The sequence below is a fragment of the Dipodomys merriami genome, unplaced genomic scaffold, assembly GCF_024711535.1.
Source record: "Dipodomys merriami isolate MVZ:Mamm:240054 unplaced genomic scaffold, mDipMer1.0.p SCAF_397, whole genome shotgun sequence".
NCBI classification, from domain to species: domain Eukaryota; kingdom Metazoa; phylum Chordata; class Mammalia; order Rodentia; family Heteromyidae; genus Dipodomys; species Dipodomys merriami.
In genome coordinates, this window is record NW_027205570.1 from 273,749 (window position 1) to 301,454 (window position 27,706).

Here is a 27,706-nt window from a genome sequence, read left to right on the forward strand (position 1 = left end):
GATAATCCTGTGGTTTTTGTCTTTAAAGTGCCTGGCTTCCAGTCTGCCTTCGACAGGGAGCCCGTTTGCGCAAAAGCCTAATAAACTCCTCTTGCTTGTTGCATCTGCTGGTTTGGAGTCTTGGTTCTTGGGGTGCCCTCCCATTGAAGAAAGCATCCCAGTGAGTCTGGGGTCCTTCAGTTGGGGGCTCGTCCGGGATAAGGCGCCCCCAGACCCAAAATTTCAAGACCAGTTGGAGGTAAGACAGAGCTCTAATTTTCTGTGTTCTCCATGCTTGTCGTGTTCATTTTGCGTTTTGGGGATCCAAAAGTGCCTGTACAGGACTTGTGTGGTGGACCAGAGGGAAAAGCAGATGTGCCCACTACCCTGGTCTTGCCCTGGAGTCCTACTCCAGGGTCGCGTGAATTTGTGGTGGACTAGAGGGAAAAGCAGACGTGCCCACTACCCTAGTCCCGCCCAGGAGTCCTACTCCAGTGTCGCGTGGAGGGGGGACGAGATCCGAGTGTCTCTATGTTCGGGGGAGTTAAGGCAAGGCCGGCCTCTCCCTTCTGAAGTTTCGCTCCTCATTTGTGCTCACTCGGGGACCGCGCGGCGTTTGTCTAGTCTTGTCTGCATCTGTCTAACGTTGATTGTCTTTGGTGTCTGTTTTGTGACGCTCAAAGAAATGGGACAACAACTAACCACCCCTTAAGCCTGACTCTAGATCACTGGAAAGAAGTCTTAGCCCAGGACCACAACTTGTCGTTGGAGGTCCAGAAAAAGAAGAGGATAATTTTCTGTTTCTCTGAGTGGCCCACCTTCAATGTAGGGTGGACTAAGGAGGGCTCCTTTAATTTTGGTATTATTTTACAGGTGAAGGCTCGAGTCTTCCAGCCCAGCCCTCAAGGACATCCTGACCAGGTCCCCTACATATTTACTTGGGAAACCCTTGCTCAGGACTCCCCGGAGTGGATTAAGCCTTTCCTTTCCCATTCCATCCCTCTCTCAGCCCCTCCACCCTCTCCCATTCCCCTCACCCTTCTTCCTCCTGCCCCCACCCAGCCCACCTTTCCTCCCCTGCCTGTCCCTCTGCCACCCACTCCCCTCACTCCTCCCCCACCACCCTTATGCCAGTCTTCCCTTTACCCCCTAAAGGAATTGTCAAAACTTAAAACAAAGGACTCCTCCACCTGCTCTCCAAATCCCCCCGGTCTGCCTGACAGTCAGACAGACTTGCTATTGTTAGAGCCTCTCCAAATGCCAGACCCTCCACCGCCCTATCTTCAGCCCGTTCCAGTGGAGGAATGCAGGAAGCCACAAGAGAGCTCCCTTGTTCCACCTATGCCTTCTCCCAATTCCACTGAGCCAGAGGCGGAGCCACAGGTGCCATAGTCGCCCAGAGCACCCTCGCCCCCACTTAGCAGCCACCTGTGTCTCTGCCGCCATCGAGGAGGGGAGAGAGAAGGAGTCTGGACAACTCATTCCTTCCTCCTCCCGACCGTGGGTGGCCAAGTGCAATACTGGCCTTTTTCTGCCTCAGATTTACATAATTGGAAAACCCATAACCTGCCCTTTTCCCAGGACCCCCAGGCCCTGACGGGTTTAATTGAGTCCATCTTGCTAACGCACCAACCCACCTGAGACGACTGTCAGCAGCTCTTACAGACCCTCCTCACTACAGAGGAACATCAGCGAGTGTTCCTAGAGGCTCGCAAAAATGTTCCAGGACAAGATGGCAGACCGACCCAATGCCAAATGAGATCGATGAAGTATTCCCGCTGACCCGCCCTAACTGGGACTTCAACACTGTTGCTGGTAGGGAGTGGCTCCGTCTTTATAGCCGGGTTCTGTTGGCGGGTCTTAAAGGGGCCGGGAGACGCCCCACTAATTTGGCCAAGGTACGTGCAATAGTGCAGGGTTCTGATGAAACGCCTGTGGGGTTTTTAGAAAGATTAATGGAAGGATATCGTATGTATACGCCCTTTGACCCCTCCACCGTAGACAGGCAATCCGATGTTAATAAGTCCTTTATTGGGCAGTCAGCCCCAGACATTCGGACTAAGCTGCAATGGCTGGAGGCACTTCAGGGGTATACTTTGCAAGATTTAGTCAAGGAGGCAGAGAAAGTTTTCAATAAGAGAGAAACTCAGGAAGAAAAGGAAGAAAGATTGCGTAAGTTGCAGGAGGATAGGGAGGACAAGCGAGACAAGAAACGTACCAGAGAGTTAAGTAAGATCCTGGCCACCATAGTCAGACAGCCAGAAGGGAGAGAGAGTAGGCCAGTGAGGAACCCGGGAGACAAAAAGAGACCACCATTGAGCCGGGACCAGTGCACATACTGCAAAGAATTTGGGCATTGGGCCAAGGACTGCCCCAATGACAGAAAACAGGCCAGGGGAGCTGGGAGACCGGCACTGGTGTTGTCATTAGGAAGTGACGACTAGGCCAGTCAGGGCCAGGAGCCCCCCCTGAGCCCCAGATAACTTTACGACTTTACGAGTGGGTGGCAGTCCAGTTACCTTCTTGGTTGACACTGGTGCCCAGCATTCGGTACTCACTCAACCAAAACGTCCCCTAAGTAATAAAAAGTCTTGGGTGCAGGGAGCCACTGGGGGAAAATTATACCAGTGGACAACTGAGCAAAAAGTGCATCTTGGAACGGGGTTGGTCACACACTTGTTTCTCCTGGTTCCTGACTGCCCCTACCCGCTGTTGGGGAGGGACGTCCTCTCAAAAGTAGGGGCCCAAATTCACTTCCAAGAAGGGGGGGCCTCCATTAGAGGACCCCAAGGACAATCTCTCCAAGTTCTGAATTTACGCCTAGAAGACGAGCATCGTTTGCATGAAAGCCCTCAGCCAGTCTCAATTGACCCCAAGTGGTTGTTAGGTTTCCCTCAGGCTTGGGCGGAGACAGGGGGAATGGGATTGGCCATTGGACTTAAGCCGTCGGCTGCCCCGGTGATGATACATCAGCATCCACTAAGCAGGGAAGCTAAAAATGGAATCAGGCCACATATACAAAGGCTGCTACAATTGGGCATCCTAAAAACATGCCAATCCCAATGGAACACCCCGAGACTTTGTCCTAGTTTGTTTGCTTTTGTAACTTGCTTGTTTGTCAATTATGAAGCTGCCATTGACCACCTGCGAGTGGCCCCAGTTATATCTCAGCCTCGGGCCTTGGCTAGGGGTGTTCTGAGCGTGGGGGAGAACCTGTCAATCTGAGGGGATGGCCGCAAGGGACTTTTGTTCCTTGCCCCAAGATGACTGGGAATTCTCCTCCACCTTGGAAGGCCCCTGAGTCAACGTCTGCAGGAATCTAAGAGAAAAATCCTCCGGAGGTGAGTGGGGGGGTTGAGTCCCCTGGTAAGTGAATGGTGGTGAGATGTTGCCCCATTCACTGAGACTTGATTTTGTCTTTGTGGCCACTTGTTTGTCTTGTTAAGTTTAGTGTGTGTGTTTAATGTTTTCTGGGGTAGGGAAGTTATGGGTGAGTGTGGCAGGCTCACTCAGCAGACTGTGGATTCAGCTTGCTGAGTGGGAGCAGCACAGAGTTCCGGCAGGGATAAATTGGGGCCCATTGGTCCCCAACTCAGCCTTCAGTTCTTGTCTAGTTCTGTTTTAGAATTGGTACCAGTTTTAAATGTGGATTCTTGGTTTTTGTGTTTATCTGTGTTTTTGTTATTTAATTGAACATCTCTGGGGGAATAAAAGTTCCAGCTGGGTTTGGTCACAGACCTGCTATGCCCACCCTCCCTGTGAGGCATGGAAGGTTACTAGGTTAGTTTGGTTCCCTTCTAGCCTCAGGATGCATTTTCTCCTTGTGGAGGCTGCCAGCAGGGAGGGTGTAGAAGGCTGTGTGCCTGGTTTGGACTTTTTCAGCTAGTCCTGACAATGTAACAATTTGTAAAGTGCTCTTGTCTAAAATTGGATAGAAAAATTCGGCCAGTTTAAAGTGACCCCCTCCCCCAGCTCTCCTCCAACAGAAGGGATTCAAAAGACTAATTAGTGAATTGCCTTGTTAGACAAACAAGCAGTCACTTTCTAAGACAATGGGTTTTCTATCTTTAATATGACTTCAGTAGGACAGTATCCAACACATAACATATTACGTAATGGATAGAAGAAAATCTCTAATAGGAAATTATTTGATTTGGGCATGGAAGTTATGGTTATACTTTTAAAGATTAGGAAAAGAGGTAAAAGTTTTATTAGAACTTGTAAAACGAGTATGAAGTCTTGACCTTAGTGCCAAATTCTTAACCTGGCACACACTTAAATTCTTAGTGGTACTGAAGGACTAAACCCAAAACCCTATACTTATGAAACAGCATCTCTACTACTGTCATACCTGCAGATTATAATTGGATTTCTTATTTTGAGGTAGTATCACTATGCCTGGGTTTGATTGGACAACACAAACCAAACATTGTACCCAGCAAATGATTAGTTTCTGAAACTTCTTTATATTGTCTGGGCTTGCCTGGAACTGGAATTCTCTAATTGTTGATGCCCAAGAAGATAAGATTACAGGTTTGAGACACTTTATCCAGTAAAAATATACAATTTTAAAATTTCTTGATATTTTCTATATTTGTGCTTTACATATATAGCTAACCATGATTTTCTCCCTTTTTTGTTTAGTACTCTTGAATTGAAAACATTGGCTTTGTTTTGGATGGAATCCCATGAAAATCAAAAAAAAAAACTCCCAAAATTTTATTTCAAAGATCATGGAAAAGAAGGCTTCAGGTTGGAATAAAACATTGATCCTTAAGTTATAAATGCTATATATTTATAGTGTTGGTCAAAGTTTTCTTAACTATGAGAAGGAAGACAGAAATGTGAAAGATGTCAGACATAATTTTGATAAACTTCTAGGTCTCCGTAGAAATTCTGTAGTTGTCACTTCATGTTATCTTCCTTCCTTAAAGCTTGCTTTATTAAAGCCCTTTGGGTGGATATTGGCTGGACTGATTGGTAATATTCTCCAGGAAATGAAACTGATTTTAGAAGGCTGATGGTGTGGTAAATAAAGGAATGATGAGAATAAGTACAGATATTGTCACAGAATGAGCAGACCAGGCTCAACTACTGACCACCAAAACAAAGCAAAGTTTCCAGTCTAATGATCCACATTGGAACATATATATGTAAATATATAGCTACATAAACATATACATATATATACATATAAATATACATATACCTGCATGCATGAATTAGTAAATCTCCAGTAGAATATAGAGCAACTTGGCTTGACAATTATTAAACTATATCAAACTGGTTGCAGGAAAGGTGCAGTAAAATAGCAATAATTTAGAATACATTTTTTTCAATTTTTATTTTTTATTGTGAAAAAACGGTACAGAGGGATTACAATTACATGGGCAAGATGATGAGTACATTTCTTAACAAGCATTATAGCCTCCTCCATTGTTTCCCCTTCCCAAGCCTTCCAAGCCTCCCCGAAAACTAATCCTCCCCATACAACCCCACCAAAATTGTAAAGTTCGTTTTTGACATGACAACTTGTACTTCTCAACTTGCAATGGGTCCACCTGTTTCCTGATTAACACTTGTTTTTCCCGTTCCCCTCCACAAATTATAACGACATCAAATACAGTGAAAGCAGGGGTTATACTGTGGGGGAGGAAACAAAAAATAATCATATAAATGCATTAGAAACAAATGCATGAAAGAAAAAACTTTTAAATACATATCTTAGGATTTATTTTCCTAACATCGCCTTATCTGACCTTTTCTGCTTGATTCATACATATACAAACTATTCCAAATGAGGGAAACCATGGGACCTATGGTTCTTTGGGTTTGGCTTAGTTCACTTAATATAATTTTTCCAACTCTTTCCATTTCCTAAAAAATGGGGCAATGTCATCCTTTCTGATGGAGGCGTAGAATTCCCTTGTGTACATATACCACATTTTCTTGATCCATTCATCTACTGAGGGGCATCTGGGTTGGTTCCATATCTCAGCTATAGTAAATAATGCTGCAATAAACATAGTTGTGCCGGTAGCTTTAGAGTGGTCTTCTTTGTAAACATTTGGGTAAATGCCCACAAGTGGGATTACTGGGTCATAAGGGAGCTCTATGTGGAGTCTTTTGAGGAACCTCCATAGTGCTTTCCAAAGTGTTTGAACAAGTTTAAACTCCCACCAACAATGCAGTAAGGTTCCCTTCTGTCCACATCCCCTCCAGCATCTTTTGTTATTAGAGTTCTTGATTTTTGCCATTCTAACTGGAGTGAGGTGATATCTTAAGGTTGTTTTGATTTGCATTTCTTTTTTGGCTAGGGCTGTTGAGCACTTCTTCATGGGTCTATTGGCCATCCTTCTTTCTTCTTCAGAGAAGTTTCTCTTTAAATCTTTTGCCCACTTATTTATTGGGCAGTTGTTTCTTTGAGGATTTGTTGTTGGGGGGTTTAATTTTTTGAGTTCCAAGTATATTTTAGATATGAGACACTAGTCCGTTGTATGGCTAGTGAAGAAATTCTCCCAATCCATGGGCTTTCTATTGATCTTGCTAGCTATGTCCTTTGCCATGCAGAAGCTCTGCAACTTCATGCAATCCCATTTGTCCAACCTTTATTTGATTTGTTGTGTTTCCGGGTCTCTATTCAGAAAATTTCGGCCTGAGCCAAGGAGACCTAAGATTTCTCCTATTCCATCCTGTAATGTTTTCAGAGTGTCTGCTTTGACTACGAGGTCTTTGATCCATTTGGAGTTGATTCTGTTGCAGGGTGAAATATAAGGATCTCACTTTAGTTTTCTACATTTAGTTAACCAATTTTGCCAGCACCATTTACTGAAGAGGCTGTCTTTCTTCCATTCTAGTTTTTTAGCTCCCTTATCGAAAATTAGATAGCTATAGGTCTGTACGTTCATTTCTGGGTTTTCAATTCTATTGCATTGGTCCTGAGGTCTGTTCTTGTGCCAGTACCAAGCTGCTTTTATTACTATGGCTTTATAGTAGAGTTTGAAATTTGGCATTGATATTCCTCCAGCAGCGTTCTTTCCGTTGAGGAGCGTTTTTGCTATTCGGGGTCTTTTATTGTTCCATATGAATTTTTGGATTGCCTCTATTTCCTTGAAGAATGAGGTTGGAATTTTGATAGGTATCGCATTGAATTTGTAAATAGCCTTGGGAAGTATTGTCATTTTCACTATGTTAATCTTTCCAATCCAGGAGCATGGGAGTTTTTGCCATTTTTTAAGTTCTGTTTTGATTTCCTTTTTCAAGTTTTTAAGGTTTTCATCATAGAGGTCCTTCACTTCTTTAGTTAAGTTAATTCCTAGGTGTTTTATTTTTTGTGGGGCTGTTACAAATGGTTTCGCTTTCCTAATTTCAGCCACACTTTTCTCGTTGTTGGCATACAGAAAAGCCATTGATTTTGGGGGTTAATTTTATACCCTGCTACTTTGCCAAAATTTTGAATCAGCTTGAGTAATTTGGGAGTGGATTCTATGGGATTCCTTAAATACTGGATCATGTCATCTGCAAAGGGGGAGAGTTTTATTTCTTCCTTCCCTATTTAGATCCCCTTTATGTTTCCATCTTGTCCTATTGCTGTAGCTAGGCATTCTATTACTAGATTGAAGAGAAGTGAAGAAACTGGACAGCTATCTATTTCTACAAATTCTAATCAGATCTCAGCAGATTAAATATTTTATGGAATTCCTATTAAAATATTGCTTTGCCGACTGACTGATTCTTCATACTACACCTATATATATCTGTGAGTTTGTATGTGTATATTTGTGTGTGTTTGAATAAACTAATACAACAATGTAGAAGATAAAATATTAGTATGGCCTATCCAAAGAAAGATACATCCCATGGTTTCCCTAATTTTTAATAACGAATATATATCTGCGATAAACAGAAATGTTCAAAAGCTATGTCCATTTGACCAGACAAGATAATGTTAAAGGAAATGAACCCCAAGATAGGGACACAGTGGTTATTTCTTTCTTGCTATTGTTTCTAACATACTTATAATGTGCAATGTGATTTTTTGTGTTTCTTTATAGGTTCCTCCCTCAAACTATAACACCTGTTTTCACTGTATTTGAAGCTGCTACATCTTGTATATATGTTCCTCTAGTTTGGGAAGGGGAAGGAAAAAACCAAAATGCTTAAACGGGATACAGGTTGACCCATTGTAACAATTAAATTCACAAACCCTATGTTGAAAAATGAACTTTACAATTTATGTTGGGGACTGGGGGAGGGCAGTATACTTTTGGAGGTAGGAGGGAAGGATGGTAGGTGAAAATAAAGGAGGAGGTAACAATGCTTGTTCAGAAATGTACTATTACATGTAGTGAGCAACCAAAAGTACTGTTATCTATTGACCATGCTCTGCTTCCAAGGAAGCCAGGTCGATAACTTCTCATGCTGTAAATCAAACTGGTTATCTTATGTCTTGGTATTGTAAAAATATCAGGAACAGAATAATGAATGAATGTTGTAAACTGAGGTGAAGTCCATATGTAAATGTGAAAAACTGATAAAACAAAAGTATCTGAGCAATATATTGTGTTTTACATCATAAGGAAGACCTAGAGGAATGAATTCTCTTTTTGATATCCTATCATAGGTCCTTAGAAGGTTGAACTCTTTCCTCATTCTTGTAGAGGCATCATCAGATGAGAGGAACTGTATTTTTTTTGTTTCCTTCAATTTATTCTTCAGTCCAAATCTGAACTACTTGAGATTGAAATAAACCAAGGGAAATTATACACGTATACTTTGGAATGAATAATCAAGGTAAAATAAATAAAATACTTACAGCCTTGTAAAAGGTATAACTAAATTGAGTTATATATTCGCAAGCGTAAATAGAAAATGATTTAAGCAATATCATGTTATTGATAATTGAAAAATGTTGAGTTGCTTAATATTTTTCCTTTCTACTACCTTGAATTATTTATTGATTTTGCATAGAAGATTAAAGATGAGATTAACGAGAAACTTGATTTAAAATGGACAAAAGTTCTGAATAGACATGTTTTCCTTAAATCCCTGAAGATCGACAGTGGGTTAACAAAGTTGTACTTAATACAACTTCTATGCTGGCTTAATGCTTTGAGACCAGAATTCATTAGCGAAATGTCACTCAAAATTACTATGATACTACTTAATTACTTTTATAACTCTTATCAAAAAATCAAAGGAACCAGGTGTTGTGGTAAAGGCTTGTAATTCCAAGCACTTAGGAGGTTGGATTTAAGTCTAAGGCCAGTTTGGGGTGTGCTGCAGATAGTAAAATCTTGCCCATTATTATAAAATATAATAATGGTGAGAGTGTGGAGAAAAGGAAACTTTCTACCCTCTTGGTCAAAATCCAGGTTAGTATTCTCGTTGTAGAAAGTAGTATGCAGTTTTCTAAAGAGGCTGATATCTGAGGATCAGGTTCAAAGCCAGCCCAGGAAGAAAAGTCTGTGAAACTCTTATCTCCAAGAAACACCAGAAAACTGGAAGTGGTGCTGTAGCTCAAGGGGTAGATCGCTAGCCTTGAGCTGAAGCCCTGAGGGACAACACCCAGGCCGTGAGTTCAAGCCCCAAACCGACAAAATAAAAGAGAAATGCTAAGTTAATGTATCATCTTACCCACCAATAATGTGATTATTTCTCTCTCGGTAACTCGTGAATATATCTGTAGTTCATTGTTATTTAACTTATTCACAACAACAGCCAATATATAAATCAAAGTTGTGTTCAACTACAGACTAATAAAGCAACTGTGGTACATGTACAAATTTTTCACATTTCTGCCTTCCTTCTCTTCTGATATAAGAAAGCACTGACTAACACTATAAATATATTGCATTTATAACGGAAGGATCAGTGTTGTTGTTGTTTTCCAACCTGAAGCCTTCTTTTCCATGATTTTTGACATAAAATTTTGGGAGTTTTTTTTATTGTTATGGTATTCCATCTAAAACAAAGCTATGTATATCAAGAAAGCCAAAGTTTTCAACTCAGAATACTAAACAAAAGAGGGAGAAAAGTAAGGTTAGATCTATATGTTAAGCACAAATACAGGCAATATCATGATATTTTGAAATCGTGTACCTTTACTTGATAAAGTGGCTCAAACTTTTAATCTTATCTTCTTGGGCAACAAAGATTAGAGAATTTCAGTGCCAGGCAAGCCCAGACAACAAAAAAAAGTTTCAGAAACTCTAAGCATTTGCTGGGTGCAATGTTTTCTTGCCTGTGTTAGGGGGACCGCAGTCCAATCAGTCCCAGGCAAAATGATACTACCTCAAAATAAGCAATCCAATTACAATATGCAGGTATGGCACTAGTAGAGATGCTGTTTCAAAAGTATAGGGTTTTGGGTTCAATCCTCCAGTACCGCTAGGAATTTGGTAAGAATTTGGCATGTCTAAAGTCAAGACTTCATACTTATTACTATCTTTGTGAGAACTGCAGCTTCCTTATTTGGAAACTGAGCTGTTCAGTTAAGAGTGAGTAAATGAATCTTATTATTTAAAATTTCATTTAACTGAAATTGGAAAGATTAATGTCTCAGACATTATTCACATTTGAGATTCATTAGCCACATATAGCCAGTGGGTAGTATGTTAGACAATGCATATATAGAATATTTCCATTATCACAGATGTTTCTGTTAGAACTGTTTTAGAGCATGTTTCTGCTTGTTAAGGGATGGTTCATGTTCATAAACTACATATGCTACATAGATGGTACTAAGACTGAAGATCAGACCAGAAAGGCTAGACACCCATGAAGTTAAGATATAGATATAAATTGTTCTACATAGGCACACTTATTTGTGAGGAGGAAGAGGATCAAACAGTCAATGCCAGCAGAATCAATGCTCTCAACTCTTGGAAAGAATAGGTGGAAATTTTAGCAATTCTTGCAGCTTTGCTTCTGTGATTGAAATTGGCTGTGGTATTCTCAATGGTGATTTTGTTGGAAAATATACATGTGTAATTATCATATTAGCTCACAGAAGAATTAGAATTTGTGCTTTGTAAATGTCATTTGGTATTTATATGTGACATTTCAATTTCTTCTGGTACCAATACACCACAAATATCTTTATATGGCTTCTGAGTTTTTGCTTTCGTTAGCTTTGTTGTTCTTACAGCAGACATTTAAAAAATAGTGGAGAAGTTAAGACTTCCTTGTGTTTTATAATCCCATTAGTACTCAGTAAGCTTAATAAACAGTGAGAATACAAGAACTATGTGAAGAAATTATATCTCCAATTAATTACTGGAGCAAAGAGAACTGGCTCTCCAGAATCTCACCTTCAGAATTCAAGAATGAGATTGGAATAAGACAAGCAAAGACAGAGATAGTAATTTGCACTGAAGTTGCTGTGCTGTCACAATGAACACCTGTTCTCATGCAATCTTTTTGAATCTCACAGTTAGCTTTTATGTGGTTTTTATTAGTATGACAAAGATGACTGACTTTCTCAGATTTACAGTTGGAAATGTGTGGGACACATTCCTTTATCTATGGAATCTACCTTAAAATTGTGCATCATTCACTTTGGTCCTCGGTGCCTTTTCTATCCTTGTCACAAGTATGTATTTCTACAAATGGAGACGCTGGATTTTGGAGGTTGTGTGATTTGCAGTAGAAGCAAAGTATTATGGGTAGGATCCTTTGGTCCATTTTGACGCTTCTTTGTAGAATTCTTATCGTGGTCCTTACTCATGGACTCATGTGTAAGTAATTCCCCCCATATTCTCTATTGGGTGTTCTAAAAGCTTCTTGTATCTGAATAGGCCTATCTTTTTGCATGTTTGGGAAGTTTTCTGCTAGGATCCTGTGAAACAAATTTCCTAGACCATTTACTTCTGTCTCTAGGTGTTCCACTACACCCATTATCCTCAAATTAGGCCTTCTGATGGTTTCTTCCAAATGTTGAATAGATCTATCATACTTCTTGGTTTTTGTCTTGGATGGTTGTGTATTCTTTCTCTATAATATCTAGGCTGTATTCAATCCCCGAAATTCGATCTTCTGCATGGTCTAACCTACTGCCAAGACTTTCTACTTTGTTTTTTATTTCTTTTTCTTCTAGTTGGTCAGCTTTCAAATTCTTTGCTGGAGCTTTGTTTTAGATCTTGCATGAAACTCTTTAATTCCTTAATTTTGTGTTCAGTGTTTATTCTCAAATCACTTAGTTGATTGGTTATGGTTTACTTGGACTGCCATTCCTTCTCTTGGGTTCCATTCAGCATTCCATTTGTAGTCTCCCTGATTTATTTCAGCTTTCTGTTTATGGATTCCATGAATGCCTCCATTGATCTTTGTCTATTCTCATCCGGTTCTCTCAGTTTCCGTATTTCTCTTTGATTAGCTTCCTCATGTTCACAGAATTCCTGTAGTTCTCATTGAGTGTTCTCAGCCTGTTCACACCATTCCTGACTTTCTCTTTGTCTGTTCTCAGCCAGCTCATGCAATTCCTCCTCTATCTCTTTGACTGATCTCAATCTGCTTTTGCAATTCCTTTATTTCTCTTTCAGTGTTCTCAATCTGCTCACAAAATTCCTGTATCAATTTTTGAGTAGCTTCCTCAGACTCATGAGTCTCCTGTATTGATCTTTGGTTACCTCTTCTCTCTACCTATCATCCTCACACTGATACTTTGCAAATTTTCACTCTTTTCATTTACGCTGTTTATCTGTAGTGTTTGTAGAGCTTTTTGGGAACGTCCTCTGGTTTATTCATTATCTAATCTGTCCCCTGATTGTCATGAGTGGGAGCTGAGATCCCCGGACTTGCTATTTCTCTTGAGTTTTTCTGGCCATTTGGGATGAGTGTAACACCAGTTTGGGGCTCGAACACTATTTTAAGGTAAGCATCAACCAAAGTCTGTAGTTACACAGTCAAAAGTCTGCAGATACATTCTAGTTCAAGAGATAGAATCTATTCAACATCAAACAGTAAAGGAGAATTTGGCAACTAGAAATTATTCGGTTTAGGGAGTATGTGGGGAAAAAAAAGGATTAGTGGGATGTGGAAAGGTGAGGGAGAGTGGAATTAACCAAGTCCTAATCTCAAATAAGGGAAATGGATTGGACAGAATGAAAGCAGATAGAGAAAAAAAGAAAAAGAAAAAAGAATAAGAGAAAAAAAGAAGAAAAATAAAAAAGCGATAAAAATGGGAAAACAAAAATTTACAATTAAAATGTGAAACCCTTAAAAACTGCAAGTTTGAAGGACTAGTATTCAGAGAAGAATGGGGATGGGATGAGAGGAGGGGAGGGATCAAAAGGAGACATGAAAAACTAGAAAAATAAAAACCTTTTAAAATATTATATTGGTATAAAGAGGTAAAACTGCTATTAAGGAGTTTAAGTCTAAGGTTTTGAGTTGAGTAATAAATTTCTGGATTAAGTGTGTATTCCTTGGGGGATAAGATCTAATAATCGGCAAGAGGTATATCTGAAGATGAGCAGAACAGCAATTAAGTCACACAGAAAAGAATGAAAGAGAAGAATTGAAAAGAATGAGAAAAGAAAAAGAGAAAAAAATGATCAAAATGTCAGTAGAGATTTTTAAAAAGCATACAAACATATACACCTAAAATTAAAATTATACGAGGAAGAAAAGAAAAAAATAATTGAAAACGAAATTTTTTTTTTAAATTAGAAATTAAAATTGTTTTTAATATTTAAAAATAAGGTACAAAAAAGAAAGTTCTTTGTTTTTTTGGTGGGGGTGGGAGACGGGAAGATTCTGTATCTCCCTTTTTTTCATATCCAGTCTCTTGGTGGAGTCTTTGATCTGCTTGTGGTGGTTGGTTTTCCTGTGGCTTAATTGGTTACTAAAGTCAGTTTGTTTGGTCAAGCAGAAAAATGCTCTGCTTTTCCCAGGATTTTGTGTTTCTCCTCCCAGGCTAGTTCAATGGGATATAGATCTGCTTCGAGTATCACAAAAGAGGGAGATGGCTGTTACCTCTTGTTTGGAGATGCTGTGATGAGGTTAGGTTCTGTGTAGAGTTGAGGCCTTTCAGCAAACAGTAGCTTTTCCCTGAGGGGCTAGCTTCTGAGACATTCACAGAGCCCAGCCTGGAGCCACTGTCAGGGTTTATGTTTACTGAATTTCAATTGATTGTCAAGGCTTCCATGGGGAGGGGCAGCCTCTGGCTCTGTTTATGCAGAAAACAGAGCAACTCCTGGGGACAGATTTTCCTCTGCCTGGGCTGAGTGACTGTTTCCTGTGTGGAGTTGAGCCTGGCAGGTCTGAGCAGGTTCCTGTGACCTGCTAAATGACTCTGTTTTTCTCTCAAGGCCTGAGTTGGCACTAGCAGCTCAGCCGTGCCTTTGTCAGTATCAAAGATGGAGATCTCTGGTAGTAGGGTGGGGGATGATTGGCCTGCCCTCCTCTGCTCCCTGAGAAGGAGTGAGGATGGCAGGCTTCTACTAACACCGCCAGAGTGTTGGTTCCTGGGTCATCTCTGGTCTGTGATCTGCAGGGTGAAAATATCTGCTCCTTGTCAGTTCTTGCTGGTGTTGCGTAGAATTCGCTTACCTGCTGCATCTGACGCTTTTGTACCAGACTCTCTGTGTTGCAGGTATGGAAGCTATGGCTGTCGCTGTGTCGGCGGCAGCCAGCAAGTACTCAGATCTGTCTCTTTGCCTGGATTTTCTCTCTCTGGCCACACTCTCTGTACCGTGCTGGCACACTTGGTGTAATTATCTGGCCTAGGACTGTTCACTGGAACACTAAAACTCCTTTCTATGCAAGAGCTTTTTTTGCCTCCAGCTTTTCCTCCTCCATCTTAGTTCTTCACATTCTTAGATATGTTTTAACATCGATGTATCCAATGCCAAAGACATTGCTTAAGACACCATTTTGATGAATGAAAAGAAATCATGCTGCAATCTCATTATATGGCAATTTTCTGGTTTAAAATTCTTTTAGATTAAAAATTGATGGTGGAAAATGAACATTCCATATTCAATTTTATATTTTCCTAATTATTTTAATATACTTTCCAATATTATATAATGTTAAAACATTACTACTTACTTAGATTTCGGATTTCTAAATTGGCCAGAGTAAAAGTTCTATTCATTCACAATATTAAGACCATAGAGGGTCCATTATGACCAATGAGACATTTTAAACTTTTTATTTGTGGTCCTTAAAGGTTGTGCTGGGGAATCAAGTCCAGTGCTTCATGTGTCTTAGTCTACCATTTGCCTGAGCCTGATGTGACCTGTGGTTTTACTTTTACTCAAATGGAATAAAGAAAAATTTCACTAGGAAGGAAAAATTACTTGGTTACTTTCTCCAATATCTCTTGCATACATAAAGTAATATAATTCTATAGTGACAGAAAATGGTGTTCCTATTAGCAGTAACTGTTTATTTTTTGTAGCCCCACTCTTCACTAAGTCTTGCCACTATCCAATTTCCTCTTCCCATAAAACATGACTATATCCACTGGAAAACCACTTCCAGGCAGCCTCCTCCTTAAAAAGTCAAAACTTAACTAACATACCACCTGGTAGTCCCGCTATAAATTTTCAAAGGCCTGACTGCAATCAGACTCCTTCCTGAAATCCCTCCTTTGCTACAGGGAAAGCCTTCTTCCACTCCACCCCTTCCTGCAATCCATGCTCTGCATCACCAGAAACCAGGATACATCCATATCTCCTCCTTCTATATCCTGCTTTGCTGCACCAAGAACCCCGCCTACATCAGGTTCCTCCCTTGAATCCTCAATTCATCCATCAGATACTGGGCCCATAACTACTCTAGTTCTTCATAGTCCCATTGCTCCCATATCCTAGTTCCTCCAAGCTCCTCCCTTCCCTTTCATACCCCACCCACAACTAGCCTTCTCCCACAAGCTCCTCCTCATTTCATCAGAAACTTCACCCATAAATAGCCTAATTCTAAATGGCCTAACCTCGCAAACACAGCCCTGAACCTACTTCTTCCCACAAAGTCCATAATGCTATTACAAAAAACCTTCACTTCCCTATAACTGCCCTTGAAGCCCAGCCTTGCTTGGCTAGAAGCCTCTCACACAGCCTATCTCCTGCCTGGAAAGCCAGCCCTGCTCCAACACAAGCATCTGCAAAGATGACTTTCAAATCATCTCTCTAATGAATAATTTCGGAGTTGCTTGCCTTACTATGTATCAGAGATTTTAGTAACAGAAATTCTCTACCAGAATCCATGTTGAATTTCCTCCTTCCACTAAAGTGACCTTTGGAAAAGATTGAAGTAATATTATACAGGTGAAATTCCAGAAATAAAAACTTATTTGAGATCATAACAAAATTATGATGAAGATCCCATTCGATGTGCTTGAAATTTTCTAACAAAAGGAACTTAAGAATATTTAACTGCAGACTTTGTGAAGACTAGAAGACAAAAATACAAGAAATGTCCTGTTAGACCATGGTTCTGAAAACAAAACAAAACCAAGGAAAGACAATATAATGAGACAGAAGAGAATGAGGAACTTGTACATAGAATGAAAAACATACACAGAATCAGGTAAAAATAATTTTGGTCACAAAATTATTTTTATTATATATATTTCATTGTAAATTATATATATGTATATATATATATATATATATATATATATATAATTGTAAATATTGTTCTTCGCTAACCTGTGACTTAATATAGGTCTCAGCAGGGATCTGCTCAGGTAGTTGTGTAGTTAGTCAATTTCATCATTGCAAGATCCTCAGGATGGTAAACTCCCACACACCTTAACATACCTCCAACAACACTAGACATACACTCCTATTGGTCCAACAGAATAAGCCAGACCTGTATTTTACCAAAACTTTCAATGTGGTATTTTACCAAAGCTTTGTATGCTATCGTTTATTCAGGGTCATTATTAACATCTATCGCATGCTGAGGATTTATTTATACCTCTCCTTTTCCCTTTCTTTTTTCCTCCATTCTTTCTTTCTCTTTCTTTTTTTTTGGGGGGGCAGAGTCCAGTCGTGGGGACTGAACTCTGGGCCTGGGTGTTGTCCCTCATCTCTACAGCTCAAAGCTAGTGCTCTCCCAATTGAGCCACAGAGCCACTTCCGGCTTTTTTTTAATTATATTGTGCTGAGGAATCGAACCCAGGACCTCATGCATGCAAGGTAAGCATTCTACCACTAAGCCACCTTCCCAGCCCCTTTTCCTTTCTATTTTCTTTCTTTCTTTCTTTCTTTCTTTCTTTCTTTCTTTCTTTCTTTCTTTCTTTCTTTCTTTCTTTCTGTTAGGTTCCTAAAAAGAGGTAACCGAGTAAGAACAGCACCAGCACGCACGTGGTATTTAGGTAAGGGGTAGGTTTATTCAGTAGACCTGCTGGGACCAGGCAAGGGTGGCACTCCACGTGGCTGGGAAAGGCCTGGGAATGAGAGAGAGCTGGGAAGAGAGGAAAGAGAGAGAGAAGAGCCAGAAAAGAGCAGAGAGAGGGGTAAGAACAGTAGCACTCACGTGGTATTCAGGTAAGGGGTAGACCTGCTGGGACCAGGCAAGGTTGGCACTCCACGTGGCTGGGAAAGAGAGAGAGCAAGAGAGCAAGAAAAGAGCAGCAAGAGCTAGAAACGAACAGAGAGAAAAAAAGAGAGAGAGAGCAAGAGAGCAAGAGAAGAGCAGCAAGAGCTAAAAAGGGAGGGTCTGGGCCTGGGCTAGCCCTTATGTAGGGTATGGGTGGGGAAAGGTGTGGCCACATCAAATTCAGATGTGACATCAGCAGATGCAGATGTGACCTCTTCCAGGTGTCCCAGTTGCCTAGGTAACGCAGGTACTGGGTGGAGACTTTGCTGCGAGGAGGGTGGAGTCTGCTCGCCATCCAGGAGAGGACCTTACACTTTCTTTCTTTCTTTCTTTCTTTCTTCCTTCCTTCCTTTCTTTCTTTCTTTCTTTCTTTCTTTCTTTCTTTCTTTCTTTCTTTCTTTCTTTCTTTCTTTCTTACTTCTTTCTTTCTTTCTTTCTTTCTTCCTTTCTTTCTTACGTTATTTCTTCTCTTTTATTTCCTCTTTTAGGAAATGAGTATGAATTTAGATATTTTGTTTGTTGAACAAGTATTCTACCATTAGAACATCCTTTTTCGATTTATTTACTTTGCTCATAGGTTATCAATTTTGCTGAGGGCTGAACAGAGGCTAAGTTCCTCACTTCTGTCTGCCAAGTAGCTGGGATCACAAATGCATTCCAACGTGCCAGGCTTTAGGATGATATGAGACTCTTAGTACTTTCCTTGCATATTGGTTCTGAAATGTGATCTTCTCAAATTTTACCTCTTCAATTAGTGATGTGAGTTCCAGTAGGCTCCCCTGTCAGTATATATCGTCTAAGTGAATTATTGAAGGCAATTTCATTTTAATCTCTTTTTCTTTGCCAGTCCAGGGACTGTTACAGTTTTATTTCTATACAGTTTTTGTGTATATGTGCACATTAGTTTTCAAATATTACATTTTGATCAGTTTTTATTTTTTTATTTTTCTTGGTTATGGGGCTTGAATTCTGGATCTAGGTGTTGTCCTTGAGCTCTTCAGATCAAGACTATCACTTTACCACTTGAGCCACAGTGCCACTTCCTGTTTTCTGGTGGTTAATTGGAGGTAAGAATGTCACGGATTTCCTGCAAGGGCTAGCTTTGAACTATCATCCTCAGATCTCAACTCCTGAGTAGGTAGGATTAGAGGCATGAGCCACTGTCACACAGCTAAATTGTTACTTATTTTAAGTTCTATGATTTAGTTGAGGGAGTAGAATGAGTGTGTAGAAAGGTAACTTTCAAGTGATCTCTCTAAATAATTTCAGAGTTTCATTTTCATAATGTTTATTTCAGTGATTAATGATAGAAGCTCCAAAAGTAACAAAATGATCCTTCATGTTCTCCTTCCCATAGGTACTATTGGAAGAGAATGAGTGAGATCTAAGTCTAAGACAATGTGTACTTGAAATTATAAAAAATTAGTTTGATGATACATAAAGAGCCAGATAACACAACATGCTTTTCATTTTCTAAAGAAAGGAATGTCATACAAGTATGTTTATTGCCAGGCTTTTTCATCTGAAAAACAAAGAAAAAAGAATATCATAAAAAAGCTGAAAGGTATCAGCAACCATGTAAGAGTGATATGGCATTGGAGACTTCAAGACCTGAATTGGTTCAAGAAAATAATACTCTGGGAAAGGTATCTGTGAACTAAATTTATTCATTGTAAATTTTTTATTTTTATTTATTATGTTACTTGATATATAAATACATACATATATGTATATATGTATTTTTGTAGGTATATATGTATGTATATATATATATATATATAAATTTGTATATTTATGTATATCAACCCTGCAACACCACTGAGCATGCAAACTTATGTGTTCATCATTGTAAGCTAGACCTGTGTTTTACCAAAGCTTTATATATAGTGTGTTATATTTTCATTTAGGCTTGACACAAAATGTGTTTGCCCCTAGAAATAAATGATGACATTTATAATTACAATAATTTAGGGTAAATGTTTACATTAAACACATGCTCAGTATGAGTTGTTCTTTGTTTCCTTTTCTTATTTTATCTTTAGGAAGTTGATTTAAGTTTAGATTTTGTGTTTACCAGACAGGTATTCCACCACTGGAGTCATTCCACCAATCCTTTCTTGTTTAAGTTACTGTACTCATAGAGTAGCAATTTTTGCACCCATCCCAAAAAGCAGGGATCATGATTGCATTCCAAAATCCCTACTTAGTAGGTTGATATGGGTGATACTTTCCTTCCTAGACGGATTCAGAATTGTGATACTCTAAAATTCTACCAATTTAGTTAATGGTGTGAGCTCCAGTTCTGCCTACCTCTAGATGATATTATGGAAATAAATGATTACAGGTAATTTGAGTTAATCATTGGCAAATATAGGTGATTTGATATTAAAATATATGGTAAGTTTGAAAGTAAGAAAAAGAAAAAAGAAAGAAAGAAAGAGAGAAAGAAAGAAAGAAAGAAAGAAAGAGAGAAAGAAAGAAAGAAAGAAAGAAAGAAAGAAAGAAAGAAAGAAAGAAAGAGGAAGAAAGAAAGAAAGAAAGAAAGAAAGAATGAGACGGATAGAAAGAAACAAAATTATTGAGAATGAATTTTTTGGAGTCAGGAATTGCATGGTAGAGGTACTACCTGTATTGTGTATTAGGTCTGCCCCAGGACATGCAAACCCTTTGCACACACCTTCCCACTTCTTGACTAAGTTTCCACTCTTTGTTACCTAGGTATTTGGCACACCTGGAGGCAGCCACCTCCCCCTCCTGCTAAGTCACAACCGGGTCAGCCTCTGGTCACACTTTCTATCTAACCAGAGATGTGTCTCAGGCCTTAAAGTCACATCTAGATCCAGTGTGGCCAGAATTTTCCCCGACCTGGCCTCACCTCATCCGGTTCTTTACCTAGATAGGTCCTCGCTGGAGGTTGGGTCACCCCATTTTTTTTTACATGCCTTTCTACCATGTATGGTATGGGAAGCAGTTCAGTAAATAAACTACTTACCTGACTGTATACCGTGTGGTGTTCTCTTCATTGACTACTTAATGAAACTCACCTAATTAATATGCCTTACACTTAAGACTTTCTAGTTATGAATCCATAGATACTTTTGTGACACATGTGAGTTCAGTATCTACAAAATATATGTACTGACTCATCATTTAACAATATAATTCTGCCTGGAATCTTTAATAGCACTTTAATTAACCATAAAGTCTATTTTGTTTGCTTTCCTTTGTTTTGTTTGTTTTTTCTTAAAGTAATAAAAGCGTTAGTGGGACAATCTGAAAGGATCTCTGGCTTCATATTTTCTCATCCCCTTGGGCTACAACCTGTGTGCTACCAGCTCAGACGATGGGACTTTGAAATTTTGGAAAGTAGATGCACATCATAACGACCCATGGCTTCGGGATTTCTGATTCTTTTTGAAATGTAATTGTTACTTAAGTATGTACAGTGAGGTTACCATTTCACAAAAAATTCAGACATTTACATGTTTATTTATATTTTTGTCAGTTGTGGGGCTTGAATTCAGGGCCTGGGCACTGTCCCTAATACTCTGTGCTCAAGTTAGGTAGCACTCTAACAATTGAGCTACAGAACCACTTCTGGCTTTTGAGTTGTTAATTGGAGGTAAGAGTCTTATGGGGACTTTTATTCCTGGCCTGGCTTTGAACTTCAATCCTCAGATCTCAGCCTCATGAGTAGCTGGAATTACAGGTATGAGCCACTGGCACCTGGCTTGAAATGGTCTTGTGTGTGTGTGTGTGTGTGTGTGTGTGTGTGTGTGTGTGTGTGTGTGTGTGTGTGAAAATACCATAGAGAGGGGTTATAATTATATGGGCAAAGTAATGAGTACATTTCTTATGAAGCATTGTTGCCCCCTCCTTTGTTTCCCCTTCCCATCACTTCTTATCTCACACACACACACCTCACTAACCGCCCCAATCCACACTCACCCACCTCCCCCGGGCAGGTTGTAATGTTCGTTTTCTGACATAACATCTTGTATATCTCATTGTTCAATGGGTTCAACTGTATCCCTACTTAATTTGTTTTTTTGCTTCCCTTCCACAAATTATACCAACATCAAATACAATGAAATCAGGGGTTATACCGTGGGGGAGGGACATAGAAAACAACAAAGAAATCATCTCATAAATATGTTAGAAACATTGGCATGAAAGAAAAAAATACATTTGAATCCTTATCTTGGCATTCATTTCACCTAACATCAACTTATCTGACCTTTTCTGCTTGTCTCAGACATATACTAGTTACAGAAAATAAGGGAAACCATGGGACCTGTTTCTTTGGGCCTGTCTTACTTCATTTAATATAATTTTTTCCAAGGCTTTCCATTTCCTAACAAATGGGGCAACGTTATTCTTTCTGATGGAGGCAGAGAATTCCATTGTGTATATACACCATATTTTCTTGATCCATTCATCTACTGAGGGGTATCTGGCTTGGTTCAATATTTTAGCTACGGTAAATAATGCTGCAATAAACCCAGTTTTGCTGGTAACATTAGTATTGATTTGTTTGTGATCATTTGTGTAAATGCCCAAAAGTGAGATTGCTGGGTGATAGGAGAACTTTGTGTGGAGTTTTTTGAGGAACCTGCATACAGTTTTCCAAGGTTTTTGAACAAGTTTACACTTCCGCCAACAATGTAATAAGGTTCCATTTTTGCCACATCCCCTACAGCATCTATTGTTATTAGAGTCCTTGATTATACCCAATCTAACTGGGGTAAGGTGGTTGTTGTTTTGATGTTGTTTTGGTTTGTATTTCTTTTATGGGTAGGGAGGTTGAACACATCTTCATGTGTCTATTGGCCATCCTTCTTTCCTCTTCGGAGAAGTGTCTCTTTAAGTCTTAGGTCCCTTATTCATTGGGTAGTTGTTTCTTTGAGGATTTGTTTTTGGGGGATTTGATTTTCTGGGTTCTAGGTATATTTTATATATGAAACACTTGTCCGTTGTATGGCTAGTGAAGATCTTCTCCCAGTATGTGGTCTTTCTATTGATCTTGCTAACTCTTTCCTTTGCCTTTCAGAAACCCTGCAATTTCATGCAATACCATTTCTCCAAACATTTTTTTTTATTTGTTGTGTTTCTGGGACTCTTTACAAAAACATTGGTCTGTGCCAAGGTGACCTAATGTTTCTCTTATTCACGGACTCCACTCCCAAATTACTCAAACTGATTCAAAACTTTGGCAAAGTAGCAAGGTATAAATTTAACCCTCAAAAATCAATGGCTTTTCTGTATGACAACAATGAGAAAAGCATGGCTGAAATCAGGAAAGCAACTCTATTCGTAATAGCCCCACAAAAAAAAAAAATACCTAGGAATTCATTTAACCAAAGACATGAAGGACCTCTATGATGAGGTCCTTAAAAAACATGAAAAATGAAATCAAAACAGAACCTAGAAACGGGAAAAACTCCTATGCTCCAAGATTGGAAAGATCAATATCGTGAAAATGGCAATAGTTCCCCAGGCTATCTACAAATTCAATGCCATAACTATCAATATTCCAACCTCATTCGTCAAGGAAATAGAAGAGGCAATCCAAAAATACATATGGAACAATACAATACCCCAAATAGCAAAAACAATCCTAAACAGAAAGAACAGTGCTGGAGAAATATCAACACCAAATTTCAAACTCTACTAAAAAGCCATAGTAATCAAAACAGCTTGGTAGTGGCACAAGAACCTCCCTCAGGACCAATGGAATAGAATTGAAATCCCAGAAATGAACCTCCAGGCAGATAGCCATCTAAAAAAATAGAATGGAAGAATGACCCCCTCTTTAGTTAATGGTGCTGGCAAAATTGGTTAATCACTTGTAGAAAACTAAAGCTAGATCCTTATATATCACACGGCACCACAATCAACTACAAATAGATCAAAGACCTCAGAGTCAAAGCAGACACTCAAATAGTCACTTTTAATATGATGAACTGCTTTGTGCTTCTGGCTCACATATATAGTCCTAGCTATAGTTAGGATTGCAGGTATGAGAAACAAACACTAGGTGTGTGTTGGCTTGTTTTAATATTGTTTGTTTCTTATACTACGAAGTTCTTATTTGTATTTTCACCTAGGTAGGGGAGATAGGTGCTAGCCAGTATTGAACCTTCTTTGGTTGAGATGGGACCATGTGGAAGTTCTTGCCTAGAATGACATGGAGCTGCTCTCAGCTCCCCATGGACCTGGGATGATAGACATATTCCATCACACAGAGCAAGAGGTTGGGCAGCATTGCAGGAAAAACTACACTGGTCTTGACATGATGTCCCAGATAGGTAGCTTTACAGGCATATGCCTTCAAAACATTGTATTCAATTTCACTTTGAAGTAGTGTTTGCATATACTTAGAGATACAATGATAACACACTACATGTTTAAGATATAGAATAGTCAATATAATTAGCACGTTTATCTCCTAAAACATTTAAGCTAATGTATTTCGGTAACCTCCTGACTCGGCGTTATTTTTTTTGAGTATACCATAAACATGAATACATTGATAATGTGCATAGAAGATTGGAAGTTGATAGAGACAGACAAGTTAGACTATGTGTAGTAAATGTATATTTATCTATTGCTGCTGCTCTGAAGAACATTATCATATATTCACCATGACAATACCACCATATATTCACCATGAAAATAATTTTCCTGCAGTGTAGAATTTTCCATTTCATAATCTGCCATCTTTTATCTTTTTTACATTTTCCTTATAAGTATGAATGTTTTCTTGTATGTTTTGAAATTAAGATGTAATGTAAACATTTGTAGAATCTACTGAAATCATCTCAATTTGTTTGGTTTTGTGATGCTAAATCATTAAAACCAAGGTTTTCCTGAAAGTTTTGCTAGCAGACTATATCACTAAATTGTATTCTAAACACTTTTTATTATTGTATTTTGATATAGGGTTGTACTGTTGCTGTTTTATGATATAGAGTGATGTGAAGGTGGACTAAAACTTGCAACCCCACTGTCTCCAGTAACAATGCTTTATCACCAGGTTCTGTAGGCTCATAATTATAACTAGCTAATCAGGGGTTTTAGACCTGAGATTTAGTTCAGATGGCCTGAGCAGAAAATTTTATGAGTCTCTCCTCTCCATTTCACTACTAAAAGGCTTGCAGTGGAACTTTGGACAATTGTTAGAACACTACAGTCAATGGCTGAGATCTGAGGATTACGGTTCAAAGCCAGCCCGAGCAGGAAGGTCCATGAGACTCTTATCTCCAATACACCACTAGAAAACTGGAAGTTGTGTGGTGGCTCAAGTGGAAGAGAGCTCCCCCTGAGCTGAAGGGCTGAGGGATAGCACTGAAGCCCAGAGTTCAAGCCCCATGACCAACAAACCCAGGGCTGATGAGACCGCCTGGAAGAGTATTGGAACCATCGCTATCTCTCTGAGACTGTTTCACTGGGTTCTTATCAAAGGAACTTGGCTTGAGACAAAGAAGTGCCTCCCTGCTTAATTTCTTATTACTGGGCTGCCAGAATATTTCATTTGCCTCATAAGCTAGTGGAAGTTTAGCAATTTGCATGTGAGAGACTAGGATTAAAGGAATGAGCAAGTGGCACCCAATATTCACCCTCACCTAGGAAATAACTACCTTAGAGGCCTTTAAAGGAATATGGACATAAGTAAGGATGTAACTTGAACTTGAATCTGGGGCCTGAGTGTTGTCCGATTTGTAGCACTCTACCAATTGCGCCCAAGGTCCATTTCTGGCGTTTGGCCGGTTAATTGAAGATAAGTGTCTTTAGAATTTTACAAACTAGAGTGGGTTCAAACTGTGATCTTCAGATCTCACTCTCCTGATTAGTAGGTTTAGAGGCATGATCCATTGTGTATGTCTTTGTAGAGATGCATATAAGATCCTCACAGAATTTCCATGAAATTGTATAGACATAACTCTACTTTTTGTCTGTCATGTTTACATTACCATATGGGACATAGCCAGTCCTATGTGTGTCATGTTAATTCAGAAAAGGAGAAGCATAGAGTTAACTTCCTACTCTCCTCCCATTGGTACTGATCCTTCTACCGTAACTGGGAGGAAGATGAACAAGTGAAAAAGTATGTGGATGTTGGCATAAAGAAAAGTTTTGTCCTTGAAAACTTGATATGTTTGAGGTTTCTGAATCAAAGTCAACTTTCTTCTTTGCTCACCAGTTGTGATTTTTACTAGGGGATTGAGGCTTGGCACTTCAGAGGATAGCAGATTACATAGTTGTGGATGTGCTTGCGGTTTTGGACTCTCAGGGATGACAGGGAGGGCTGTGTATAGCAAGTCTGATTCAGTAGGGAAACAACATTTTCTTCCTATTACAGGGAGAATTTTAGGGGATTATATTTGAGAAATTTCTAGAAGTGGGTTGTGAGGAGCATCCTGCTTGCAGGAGTTTATTCCTACTTCCCAACAACAAGTCCTGCCAGACAGAGGCTATAGACAAGACTCAGAATGGGGAGGGTGGGCTCTCATTTTCCTTGTCACCAATCTTCCCACAGCAATGGTTGTTCCATCATCCCTATGTGGATGGACTTCTACCCTGATGATTTCTATGAGACCAAGGACCATGACACCCTGAAAAAACTTACACAGTATGTCAAGCTCAACATGCCCTCTTCAGACCTGCTCTTCTGCTTACACATTCTTCTGGACTAGCTGGAGGAACCCACGACCCATGAGACAAAGAAAAAGTGGAAGAAGTCCTTGTTTAGATGCCTCAGAGCTCATGAGTAGGTATGGAACCTGCATCTCTAGGGATGGGCCTGATTGGCCAAGGGCCCTTAGTACTCCCCAGCTTGGAAAAAATGTCATTTTATGGATATTCTATGCCAGGTAATAACTGTTCTCTTTTGAAAGAACTTAGAAGTAGCCACTTGTTTAAAACACCCTACCTTCGCATCAGTGTTCAGTCCAAACTCAAATTCTACAGCTTCACCCATTCTATCCTTATGGAAGTTTAGTCACACCTTAACTTCTAGGGTCTACTCTAAGACTCCTGTACCTATTTCCATTCTCAGGTTTGCATCACCATAGAGCAGCTCCTGCAGAACTCCAGACAAAGAACCCATCAGTGATGTCGTCTATAGTGACTGATGGAGATCAGAATCCATCACTGATCTCAAGAAAGCATGTGAAGGTAGAGGGTTTTTCTTTTTCAATTTGTAGAGAGGCCCAAGTACATTTTGAGTCCTGTGGACAATCCACTGGTTTTGAACCCCAAATGTTATGCAGGTGTACCTGCACATACCACCAAGGAAGAAGATGATCCAGAATTTTCCCATTGATGTTCACAATCAAGCTAGATCAGCTCCAAACCAGTCAAAAAAACACGTCATGGTGTACAGGGTAAATGTATGCTAATGGAAAATGACCCCAGTATATGCTGAGTAAAACCAATAAGTGAGATCCAAAATCTAGATTCAGATGAGGTCAGAGAATCTTCCCTCACAGAATACCCAGACAAATCTGTCCTCTTGCAGGGGATCCAATTTCCAATTGAGAAATTAGAATCTGTCCCTACCTGGACTCAGGAGAGAATCCTGTCTTTAATGAGGAAATCCCTTTGAGGACTCTGAGGCAGAATTTCTCCCTGAACGCCAAGTTAGAGACCAATCTAGATTTGGAGATTCTTTCTCCCCTTAGTGAGAAAATCCTTCTTTTTCTTTTTGTCCTGATTGTTGTAAAAGTTTCATTCTATTTATTTTTCGAACTTTATTAAAATGTCAATGTTTTTTGACATATTCTAGAATTCTTGATATATTTCCTCTTAAACTTACAATCTGAACCATCGTGTATACATGTTCTGTAGGAGGGAAAACACAGAGTGACAGAAAGCTGTACAAGAGATCCTACTGGATATAATGGAAACTGTTAAATGCACAGGGAGTGGCAATGAAGCCAGGCCATGCCAGCATGGGGTGATAAGGTGACTACAAAAGGTCTAGGACATAGCAGATCAGATGTCCTAGAAAGTTAAGCTGTCTATTGGTATAAATGCCACAATACTTATAGTGGTATGTGGGACACGCTTCCAACAGTGAGTTCTAATCTGTATACATCTTCATTGTGCTTTGGGCAAATATGGAAGAAAAATTTGGCTCCAATAATATAAAAAGTCTACTTAGTGCTGAAAA

The 27,706-nt window shown here is 39.5% G+C and overlaps 1 long non-coding RNA gene across 8 annotated transcripts; it reads left to right on the forward strand.

The window, feature by feature from the left end:
* On the forward strand, positions 1-27,309 carry LOC138805502 (uncharacterized). Of its 8 annotated transcripts, XR_011365566.1 has the most exons (11): positions 1-238; positions 853-900; positions 1,561-1,794; positions 4,367-4,512; positions 4,624-4,731; positions 8,603-8,772; positions 16,368-16,515; positions 18,512-18,599; positions 26,072-26,306; positions 26,591-26,709; positions 26,805-27,309. It is a non-coding gene; the product is annotated as an uncharacterized lncRNA (long non-coding RNA). The 8 variants fall into 8 exon arrangements; XR_011365568.1 differs by lacking the exons at positions 26,072-26,306; positions 26,591-26,709; positions 26,805-27,309 and adding exons at positions 19,045-19,178; positions 20,251-20,519 and having other exon boundaries at positions 4,363-4,512; XR_011365567.1 differs by lacking the exons at positions 26,072-26,306; positions 26,591-26,709; positions 26,805-27,309 and adding exons at positions 19,045-19,178; positions 20,251-20,519 and having other exon boundaries at positions 8,034-8,772.
* Positions 27,310-27,706: the final 397 nt, after the last annotated feature.